We start from the raw sequence: 12,143 nt of genomic DNA, 5'->3' as shown, positions 1-12,143 counted from the left end.
ACATTTTGAGTAATTGTGATACTACTGTATGTCAAGGATTACCCATAGCCCCATTTTCTCTGTACTCTTCAAATACTGCACAAACCAGTTCTGATCTGATGCCATTTTAAAGATTCTGATTTGTTCTCTGGGGCCGGTTATACTACCAATTAATGAGCCAATCAGAGTCCCAGCAGGAAAAAGACAGTGCATTCAAATTGGATAAGTTAAAGACAGTTTTACAAAAGGACAATTTATAAAAGTGAAGGCAGAGTAAGGCAAACCACAAAGAATAGTGCAATATTCTGGGACTATGAACAGTAGTGTTTCATGAAGAGGCAAGGAGAGGGGGCAGTCATCAGAACCTAGTTTAGAGAATCACCTGATAGGAAAATAAGAACTGAGCAAGAGATGCTGTGCCAGCCCATGGCAGCCCTGACAGGGAGCTAGGTGGATAAATACCTCAGGTCTACTCTTCTCCCTCTGTCTGATCTCCTACCAGGGATCGTCAAGCCTAAGCCTAAACACAAACAAAATTAATAGGGCAAGAATATATAGGATGTATTTTTTAGAGCTGTTCCTTCGCATAATGTTTTCTTATGTATTGTCATTATGCAACAAAAGCTACATAGGTTAGAAAAGATAAAAATTATCATCTCCTAACTTGCTGTCATGGCACCCTATGTATGCCTTTATTACCATAGCTCTCCTCACACTATTCTACTTGCCTGTTCTCCACTAGACTGTGAATACCTTGAGGACAGTGGCTATTTCTGTTTGGATCTTATCACCTGTCACTAGAAGGGGCTCTGTGATAGCTGAATGAATAAGTGTGTTACATTCAGAGGCTGCAACTGTAATTCCCTTTTTATTGGAGTGTGGTTCATTTCCCCAACTACTCTGGGGAAGCCCAAAGGCAGATCCAGAGTCTTGATCATAGTAGATGCTCAGTGCTTAAAACTGATGATCAGGATGCCTTCTTCCAGGGCCCAAGAAGAAGAACCGAGCCAACTGGTCTTGAGAAAACAAGCACACGCTGTTTGCAGCAGAAGAGATACAGATGGCGAGTAAGTATGAAAAGATGGTCAACCTCACCATTGATCAAAGAGAAACAAATGAAATGACAATTTGCCTTTTACGTATAAAACTAGCAAAGAGTAAAACGATGCGACCAACAAGAGCTTAATTTCCAAAATATACAAATAGCTCATACAACTCTATATCAAAAAAACAAACAACCCAATAAAAAAATGGGCAGAACACCTAAACAGACCTTTCTCCAAAGGAGACATACAGATGGACAACATGCACATGAAGAGATGCTCAACATCGCTAATTATTAGAGAAATACAAATCAAAAATGCAGTGAAGTATCACTTCACACAGGTCAGAATGGCCATCATCAAAACATCTACAAACAAGAAATGCTGGAGAGAGTGTGGAGAAAAGGGAACCTTCTTACACTGTTGGTGGGAATGTAGATTTGTGCAGCCACTATGGAAAACAGCCTGGAGGTTCCATAGGGAGAGTGGGAGGGAGGGAGACGCAATAGGGAAGAGATATGGGAACATATGAATATGTATAACTGATTCACTTTGTTATAAAGCAGAAACTAACACACCATTGTAAAGCAATTATACTCCAATAAAGATGTTAAAAGACCCAATGCAGCCAAAAATTAATTAATTAATTAATTAATTAAAAAACACAAATACGATAAAAATGAAGAAACTATAATCATGAAAATTGCAAATAAAACATTATTTGATTAAAAAAAAAAAACTAAAACTAGAGTTACCATTGATCTGGCAATCCCACTACTGGGCACATACCCAGAAAAGATGAAAACTCTAATTCAAAAAGATACATGCACTTCAATGCTCATAGCAGCACTATTTACAATAACCAAGACATGGAAGCTACTTAAGTGTTCATCAACAGATAAATGGATAAAGAAGATATGGTACATATATACAATGGAATATTACTCAGCCATGAAAAAGAATGAAATAATGCCATTTGCAGCAACATGGATGGACCTAGAGATTATCATACTAAGTGAAGTAAGTCAGAAAGAGAAAGACAAATATTATATGATATCACTTATATGTGGAATCTAAAAAATAATACAAATGAACTTATTTACAAACCAAAAACTCACAGATGTAGAAAAAAACTTTTGCTTACCAAAGGGGAAGGGGGGAGGAGTAAATTAAGAGTATGACATTAACAGATACACACTACTATATATAAAATATATAACCAACAAGGACCTACTGTATAGCACAGGGAACTATATTCAATATCTTATAATAACCTATAATAGAAAAGAATCTGAAAAACTATATATATATATATATATATATATAGTTTTATATATATATAAAACTGAATCGCTGTGTTGTATCTGACATTAACACAATATTGTAAATCAACTGTACTTCAATTGTTTAAAAAGGCTTGTAATACACAGTGTCAGTGAGAATGTGGAGAAATGGGCCCTCTTGTGCAGTCTTGGTGGAAATGTAATCTGGTACAAGTTCTCTGAAGGGCAATTGGGCAATGGGTGTCAGGTTGTAAAATGTGCATAGGCTTGGATAAAGCAATTCTGCACCTTGTACAAGTGCATAGTGTTGGGAGAGACATTCCTTCCTGGGCCTCTGGTACTCCTCTTGCTGTGTCTTCCAGGACTACAAAGCCCTGTCTACCCTTTTACTGGAGCTATTTCTCAGGATTATTTTTATACAGATGGTAAACTTGAGAAATAATGTCTTCTAGCTCAAGAGCAGTCTCGTTTAGTGCTTGCTATGAAAGCAGTGTATTCTCCAAGCTCAGTGTTCCTCAGCTGCAACACAAATCCACTGTGTGCATAGCATCCATCTGGCTCATATTGTGTCAGACTTGGTGGCCAAAGCCACCAGCACGAACATGTTGATGCTCATGCCACTTGCTGTGCAATTAGTAATAAAGTCGTTTGTCCCTGGAAAAAGATTATTATATCAATTTTCTACAGATGAGTAAATTGGGGATTGTTGAAGTTAAGTGACCATCCCAGATCACACATTTACTTGCAAAGACAGGACCAGAGCCCAGGGTGACTGAGCCTCTGAAGCTAAACACAGAACACCTGGATGAGCAGGTGAGGGACTGATAGAGAAGTAGAGGGAGAGTTCTCATAGTCACACTGCATCTAATCAGCCTACTGGATTGTATGGCACTAACAATCACTCTTAAAATGTCCAAAATGTTGCCTACATCAGTTAACAGTTATTCTCAAAGTCTGCCACCCTCCTCTCTGACAAGAAGCATCAGCATCCTCTGATAACTTGTTAAAAATGCAAGATCAGACCAGATAAAGTTCTACAATATGTATGTGTGTGTGGTTTTTTTTTTGTTTTTTGTTTTTTTTGAGGTACGCGGGCCTCTCACTGTTGTGGCCTCTCCCGTTGCGGAGCACAGGCTCCGAATGCACAGGCCCAGCGGCCATGGCTCACGGGCCCAGCCGCTCCGCGGCATGTGGGATCCCCCCAGACCGGGGCACGAACCCGCGTCCCCTCCATCAGCAGGTGGACTCCCAACCACTGCGCCACCGGGGAAGCCCGTGTGTTTTTTTAATGTGAAGAAATCTATTGACTTTATTTTGGGAAATTATCCTTTAGAATATTAGCTAAGGCAAGTTTTGAAAAAAAAATAGAACATTCAATGAATTAAGCCCATTAAGAGAAGTCCAGGCCTACCAGACAGCAATAGACATTTATTGTTTAACCAACTGAAACAGAAATTTTTATATCATTTTAAAGTTAACCATCTTTTTAGACTTTCATTATTTTCTATTATTTTTTTTTCCTTTTTTTTCTATTATTTTTTTCTTTTCCATTATTGTTTATTACAGGATATTGACTATAGATCCCTGTGTTACACAGTAGGACCTTGTTGTTTATCCATCCTATATATAACAGTTTGCATCTGCTAACCGCAAATTCCCAATCCATCCCTTCCCCACCCTCCATCCCCCTTGGCAACCACAAGTCTCTTCTCTATGTCTGTGAGTCTGTTTCTGTTTCCTGGATAAGTTCATTTGTGTCATATTTTAGATGCAATCTGTGCTTTAACAAGCCCTCCAGGTGATTCTGATGCACACTCAAGTTTGCACAGCACTGTTTCCGTGCACAATGCAACTTCACTCTCACCAGCTGAGTTGTTGCTTTACCAAGAAACTGCTGGGTTGGTTCCCACATATGTTTATGCCAGTTGTATTTGTCACTCTAGTTACATATTTTAATTTATTATTATATTTACCATGAATTATGAGGGCAAAAAGAAAGAGAATTGTTATTTTGATGAAAACTAAATTGGATCTTTCAGAAAGACTCAATGAACACAAGTCACTAAAAATGTTCTTGAAAGAGGGAGAAAAAGTAGTAAACATCTAGTGTTTTGAACTTAGTCTGTTTCATAAAGATCTTCATTCCATTTTATTTTATTTTTTAATTTTATTTATTTATCTGTTTATTTTTGGCTGTGTTGGGTCTTCGTTGCTGCATGCAGACTTTCTCTAGTTGGAGCGAGCGGGGGCTACTCTTCGTTGCAGTGTGTGGGCTTCTTGTCGTGGCGGCTTCTCTTGTTGCGGAGCATGGGCTCTAGGTGCATGGGCTTCAGTAGTTGTGGCATGTGGGCTCAGTAGTTGTGGCTCGCAGGCTTAATAGTTGTGGCACGTGGGCTTACTTGCTCCGTGGCATGTGGGATCTTCCTGGACCAGGGCCCTAACCCGTGTGCCCTGCATTGGCAGGTGGCTTCTTAACCGCTATGCCACCAGGGAAGTCCCTCATTCCATGTTAAGTAAACCAAATCTTGAGATCATAGAATGTGGCTGGGGATTAGGCAAAAAGTACAAAGGAAAACACCAAGCAATGATTCTATATTGAAAGAAAAGGCCTTGGGCCTACATCAAAATATTTGCAAATGAGATATGCATGTTTTAAGTTAAAACAAAATGTTTAAGGTGTGCATGTATTATTTTTTATAATTTCCCATTTAACTGATTTTTCTCTATTAATTGACCAGTTTCTAGACTTCACTCTGTGGAGGAGAGAGCTTCCTTTGGATATGATTTAAATCCTGATTGGAGATTACAACCTAGAACGGGGAAGGAGACACACTGTCTTCTTCTAACTGCTCTTTCCTTCATTCTTGGCTTACGAAGAAAGAGGTTTGATCCTACTCCTCCCTCTCTTTGCTTCTACTCTTGTCTCTGAAGCAAGAGGAGACATGGCTGATGAGCTACACCCTTGAGCTGCTGTTGCCAGGGACATGTTTAATGGTAACTTGTCCTGGAGTTCATTATGAAGCCCAGTGGCTGATCAGTTTGCACCTTTGACTTTGGTCGGAAAATTCTTTGTCCGGCCAAAGGATACGGAAGCAAAAAGAAAAGAGCAGTCAGAAAGAAGTGGTAGCAGGAACCCCATCAGCACCATACCATGAGAGAAGCCATTTATCCCAGAGCAAGAAGCCATTGTTCTCCCCATCCCAAGGCCCCTCCTTAAAGAACCTTCCCTCACATCCTTCTCAGAAACCTGACTCCCATCATGGCCCACTCTCTGGGTTCTATTGGCCCCAGGGTGGAAATCTGATTCCCACTGGTCAATATTTTCGCTTTCCTGCAAATATGGATTTGGTCTGTAGAGACTCCAAATCTTCACAGAACGTGTGAATTGGAAGGCAAGTACAATCTGGGCCGATGGGGTGGCTGCATTCTCCCATGCACTGGGAGAAGCAGAAAGCTGATCTGGAAGAGAGGGAGTGAAGCATTTGCACACAGAGAAGCAGAAACAAGAAATCACGTGAATGTGGACAGAGTAACTGGTTTATAACTTTCCAGTTCCAAGTTCCAGTCCCTACTGAAGAAGCCTAGTTGCATTTCCTATCCTAGGTCCTATCCTAGACCATAAGGTACCCCTGTATCCTTCTGCTAACTTGCCTTTTCCCCACTAAGCTCATTTCGGTAGGCTTGTTAGTTGCTTTACACTATTCCTGGAGCAAACACTGCTCAGTTCAGGCATCTTCACGAACATATTGAAAACAAATGCTGGCAATTCTGCGATAGTGACTCTGTTGTTTAAAATCTGAACCTTAAGCAATTGCACATAGTGACAGTCTACTGATTAGTAACAAGGGCCCTGGAGCAGAGCCTGAAGCAGATATGACATCCCAGCATGGGACAGGAACAGTCTTGAGTATCCTAAAAAATAACAATAATAATTTAAATGAAAGAAAAAGATAGTTTGGACAACATATTGGAGAAGAGACATTTAGCCTAGAGTAGAACAGAGACTATTCTTTGAGCCATTCTTAACCAGTGGCATTTTTAGAGCAATTCTTTATTGAGAAAGGAATTGGAAATTAATGTTAGGAACAATGTGTAGCATTTGTTTATCATACATAATGATGGTTAAATTAGTTCTTATTCCATAGTGTGGATTCAGTCGTTTCTCACAAATCCTGCTGGTACTTGAATGAAATCTGGAGCCGAAGAATTCCCCCTCCGCCTCACCCCCCTTTCCCCAGAGCACTTTGGAAGATAGACACAGTCATAGACATCCTGCCTATTACGGTCAAGACTTGGTGCCCAGAGTGGGCAATATCAGGTCAGCAGCCCCACTTACTGAATACTTTGTTTCTCCCAGTTTTATTGAGATATAATTGACGTATAGCACTGCATACTGAATAGTCTTTTAACAGGCTTATTTCTATCCAGGAGTGTAACACACTTTAGAAACCATCTAAGTGTAGCAAAGGTTTCCTCCTGCACCCCTTCCCATGTGTTCCCCCCTAACCTCATTAAGAAAAGAAAACAGATGATGAAGATATGCCTCCTAGGACCTAAAGGAAGATGGTACAATTCAGAGGAAAATGACACTGAGATAACTCGGGGCATCTCTGCCTATGGATTAGAGAAGGGTTTGGGGATTGAGGCACATAGTCTGCTGGGAAATGAGACTTCTCAGACACAGCTAAATGGATCCATGGCCTGGGGCTGGGTGTGGGGGACCTCTTTCTATTACCCCACACACACACCAAGGTCTCTGCCTTTGGGGAAAAAGAGAAGCAAGGGTGGGATTTAGGTGAAATGAGTAGTAATGGCAAGGTTGAGGCAGAGTCTGATGGAAGGGTGACAGGGAGGAAGTGAGAGAAGATAAATGATAAAAGGCAAGAGAGAAGGAATTCATTCATCTGGATGAGGGGTGTGTGTGTGTGCATGCGCGCACGTGCAAGTCAGTAAGTGTTGTGTGCATGCGCACACATGTGTGCACTTGCTCCAAGGGCAGACTTTAGAGTAATGGTTTCAATGTAATCAGAGCACATCCATTTTATAATACCTCTTGTTTACTTTTTACAAAAACATTAAGGAAGATTTAAAGGATTAAGAGTGGAGAATCTGGTGTTCGACAGACACAGTTTCAAAAACTGGCTTTGCCACTAATTAGCTGTGTGAGCTTAGTTCACCTCTCTAAACCTCTATTTAAAGTCAATCATAGTAATCCCCATGTAATAGAGCTGTTCTGAGAAAGAAACAAGGTAATGTATGTAAAGTAATTGATAGTGTTTTGTACACAGTAAGTGCTCTAATTGGCAGCTCCACCCACTGACTGATCTCATGTATGGTGTATTGAGAGCTGATTTGTGTCAGCTCCTTTTTTACAAGGTTACTGTCTTGACACAGTTAAAGCTACCATTAACTAATGGTTTTTACACGAAGTTTCATGCTTTCTCCATGTATTTTGTTTCTCTATAATTTTTATCCATCCCCAGAGTTGACAGGGGTGCTGTGAACATATTCTATGTGAATCAATCACATAAAACCTATAGTCCAAATTGAAATTAATTACTTTTCCTGTTTTCAGAACAGCTAATGTAATGTTGTTATATCATTATCATAATATAATGTTATATCAATGTCATACATCATAATGTAATGTTATATCAATATCAATATAAATGTTTGAGTAGATGTGCAGTACACATAGGAACATGCATATATAAGATGTAAATGTAATTATTTTAAAATTAATTTATCAGATATGCAGGAAAATAATCTTTATTATTTTATTATCTCCTTTCTCTTTCCCCTTCTTCTTCTAAAAAATAGCACTATCCAGTTAAATTGTCCACATTCCAATTATATTTGGTTATTTCTTAAAAAGCATCTTCCTCTTTAAAATTTTTCCATGCCAATAAATTCAAAAGGATATGCTATGGGTAGTCACAAAGGAGGAGCCCTATAGAGAATCTTTTGCACTGTGAAGCATTCCTTAGGCTACAATTCTGAGGGTGGAGGGGACCACACTTAGGTGTGGCATGTAAGTTTAATCTGACACGTCACTCCACGGTTGCCCCTCATACATATGCTTCGGTTTGCATCTCATACCCAAACTTAATTCTCCATACCACCTTCCCCAAAGATTTACAATTCTCTGCTCTTTGCAGCTCCTTGTCACATTTTGTGGCAGGACCTCACATTGTAATCACAATTCCTCAGGAAATTTTGATTTCTGCCCCCTGAGCTAGTCTACCTACTGTAGTATTTATTCTTGCATTTAGTCCTTAGAAACATGGCTTCTTTTTATAAATAAGTATAAAATGGGCTTTATACTTATTTATAAAAGTATAAGTTATACTTTTATTTATTTATAAAAGTATAACTTATACTTTATTTATAAAAGTATAAATATAGAAAGCATCATTATGTGTGGGCTTAGGGAAAACACAGTATTATATAGTAGCACATGTAGACAACATAGACCACAGTGATATAAAAATAATATATTATCTTTTATTCCTGTGTAGTAAGAAAGCTGATGTGAGATTACTATCTAGACCCTAGCCCTTTCTCTGTCATCTTCACCTTTGACCCACTATCCTGTCTTTTTTTTTTTCCTTGTCCTGTCTCTGAAGTGAATTTTCAGGCCAAATATATACATACATATGGTGGAGCCTAACTCAGAAACTGCATCCCTGCCCTGTTTTAAAAGCCATTTAAAAACTTATTATGACACACCATTGTAAAGCAATTATACTCCAATAGAGATGTTAAAAAAATAAAATAAAATTGAAAGCAAAATAAAATAAAAATTTATTATGGTTTAGCATTAGGAAAGCTCAGTAATTTCACCCACCCTCAAGATTAACTACTTCATCACATGTAACCAGTGAGTGAGGAACCAGGAATGGGTTCATTTTTATCACAAAGAAAATCACAAGTCTCAAAATTAAAGATTACCCTATTTGCCATCTGAATTAAGTGAATACCTAAAATATGAAATATGAACACTCAGTGTTATATATAATGTTTGTCAAATTACTGGTGGATTTTTTTTTCTTCTTGCCTAGTCAGCTGTATGGTAAGAAATTGATATATTGGGCAGATAGCCAGTGATGCCATCTGGGCATGGCCAACGAACGTTTTCTTTTATCTCTTCAGAAAGGTCAGTGTGGGGTTGTCTAATCATATTTATATTCTGGAGATGATTATGTGGCATGCATTACATAACCTCTCTGTGCCTTTTCTTTTTCTTTTTTTTTTGCGGTACGCGGGCCTCTCACTGCTGCGGCCTCTCCCATCGCGGAGCACAGACTCCAGACGCGCAGGCCCAGCGGTCACGGCCCACGGGCCCAGCCACTCCGCGGCACGAGCCCGTGTCCTCTGCATCGGCAGGCGGACTCTCAACCACTGCGCCACCAGAGAAGCCCCCTCTGTGCCTTTTCTTGATGGGGATCAGATTCTATATGTCACAAGTCACAGAAATTTAATAAGCTATCATCAGTGTAAAGCTAGAGGTAACAAAAATATAAGTCATTAATTATCAGAGTTCTTTTTAACTTATGTGTGTCATATTATAAAGTGGATTGAAGATGGGCAATAATTAGATGAAATTCTGAGCACGTGTTATCACACAATCTGATGAGCTATATTCTCTGAAGAGATGGCCTGTCATCATTTTGTCAGGGCCTTTGGAGACAAGTCCAAGAGCTCACATATAGTCAACATAAATGTCAAAATGCCCAATAACTTAGCACTTTGTTCAACTTTTTAAAATCACAAGCCCCCCACCGACCCAAATGATTATTATAGTATACTTCATGCATATTCGAACTGAAAAAAATCGAACTGAAGCAGTGACAAAAGTTCAGATTCCAGGCTGGGAAGCCAACAGTACCCAGTGGTGGGACAGGTAATCTCCAGTTTGTGTTCACCTGGGGCAAATCTCTGGGGTACTAGGCAAGAGAATTTTTCTCAAAGGCACTCTCAAATCTTAAAAAGTTTTCCTCAAAGCACAGTATGAAACTCCAAATCTTTCCAGTGACTGATGGAGCCTGAAATCACTGAAAATCAAACCTAAAGATAAATTCTAGGGCTGCTTTATTACAATATTAGTTGAATTCACAACCTCACTATGTCTTTCAAGTAAAATGATCAGGATTAAGTAAAACAATTAAGACAAGGATCAGGAAAAACTAGGATCCTGACAATTAGAAGAGCAATTATTAGGACACACTTAGGACGTGGAGAGTCTAAACCGCCCCCCCCCCAAATCTTCTGAGATACTCGTCTCTCTTTGCCTGTGCTCGTCTCTCTTTGCCTGTGCTAGGGAAGCTCACCTTCCTTGCAGAAGAAAGCTAACAATCAAGCCCCCTGAGTCTCACTGTGGCTTGGCTGATAACCAGAATTCAAGCTCAGAGTGAAACATAGTACCAGAGCGGGGAGAATGAGGATTACAGGATAAGGGATTGCAGGAATTTACTAATTCACGTCATAAAATTTTTTAGAATATTAATGAAAATGGATTTTGAAGATGCTTGGTTGAGGAGGGAATATTTTCAGATAGATTATATTTCGATGCAAGTGTTGCCATTCTTTGAGCTGGCTCAGGAAATCAACTGTGATCCTAAAAGTGTGTTGACTGGATTAACGAATACAAGCCTACAACGAATGACTGATTGCATTAAATTATATCGAAGAGGACAAATTCCTTTGCATGAGGTGGAGGCATGAATTCAAAGACTTCAGAGGACATCCATGTTGGATTCAGTATTATAAGCATCCTTTCCACCCACCCTCTCACCATCACTTCAGCCCTGAAGACTCTCCATCTTGCCATGATCATTAGATCGGTGAGGAAAACACCACTGCCATTAAAATGTGCTTTACTGGCTGTCTTTAGTAAGCTGAGAAGACTGGTAGGAAAAGCTAAAAAAAATGGGCTCCCTGAGCTCAGTGAGGTCGGAAGGGTCTCTAAAGACAGCGTATCATAAAAAATATGGTTCTGCCCATTGTAACATGCAGCAGAGTGGGTTTTTTCTAAGCCTTATTGGGGTTTTATATTTATTTATTTGGCTGCACCGGGTCTTAGTTTCAGCATGCAGGATCTTTTAGTTGCGGCATGTGGGAGGGGTTGTGTCTTGTTCCCTGACCAGGAATTGAACCCCGAGCCCCCTACATTGGGAGCGTGGAGTCTTAGCCACTGGACCACCAGGGAAGTTCCCAGAGTGGGTTTGTGAAGTAGACCTAGAATAGGGTATACTATGCCGAGATTTCTGGTTCTGGTTAATTCATGGGGTCCACATGAATAAAATCGGTAAGCAACCTACCAAGGTCCTACTTGATTTATACAGTCACAGACTCCAAGTAGGGTGAAGTCTGGGAGAAATCTGACCTGAACTTCCACTCCAGAGAACCACAGTCTTCATCTACTTTCAGACCTGAGTCTACCCAGCCCTAGAATGTTTTGAATAAGAAGTTGAATGTCCTTGAGAAAAGCCCTTTCCATGATCATACAGCTTGCCTTCCTTTTAGGGATTTTGGCCATTTACCTTGGAAATCATGCACTTGGAGAAATAATTCTAATTTCAAGGATGATTGGATACTAACTAGCTAACACTAATTCTAAACATCACAGTGATTCATCAGTTAGAGCAGGGGTTTATAAGGGGCAAGTAATAAATGGGATTCTGATCCAAGTCTGCTTCACCTTAAGCCCAACTGGGCCCAAGGTACATTCTGTAGTTATTTTCTCAGCTCCTGACTATAAGGTTGGTATAACAACAATTGATAACATTTCCAGGTTGGCTTCTGATCCGTAAAGGAAAATTATGGCAAGAAGCCCCAG

Source organism: Delphinapterus leucas, chromosome 3 (genome assembly GCF_059928025.1).
Source record: "Delphinapterus leucas isolate spDelLeu-1000000601 "Yukka" chromosome 3, BTC_Dleu_Yukka2, whole genome shotgun sequence".
NCBI lineage: Eukaryota > Metazoa > Chordata > Mammalia > Artiodactyla > Monodontidae > Delphinapterus > Delphinapterus leucas.
The sequence above is the reverse complement of the archived record's forward strand: the minus strand, read 5'-3'. Positions refer to the sequence as shown.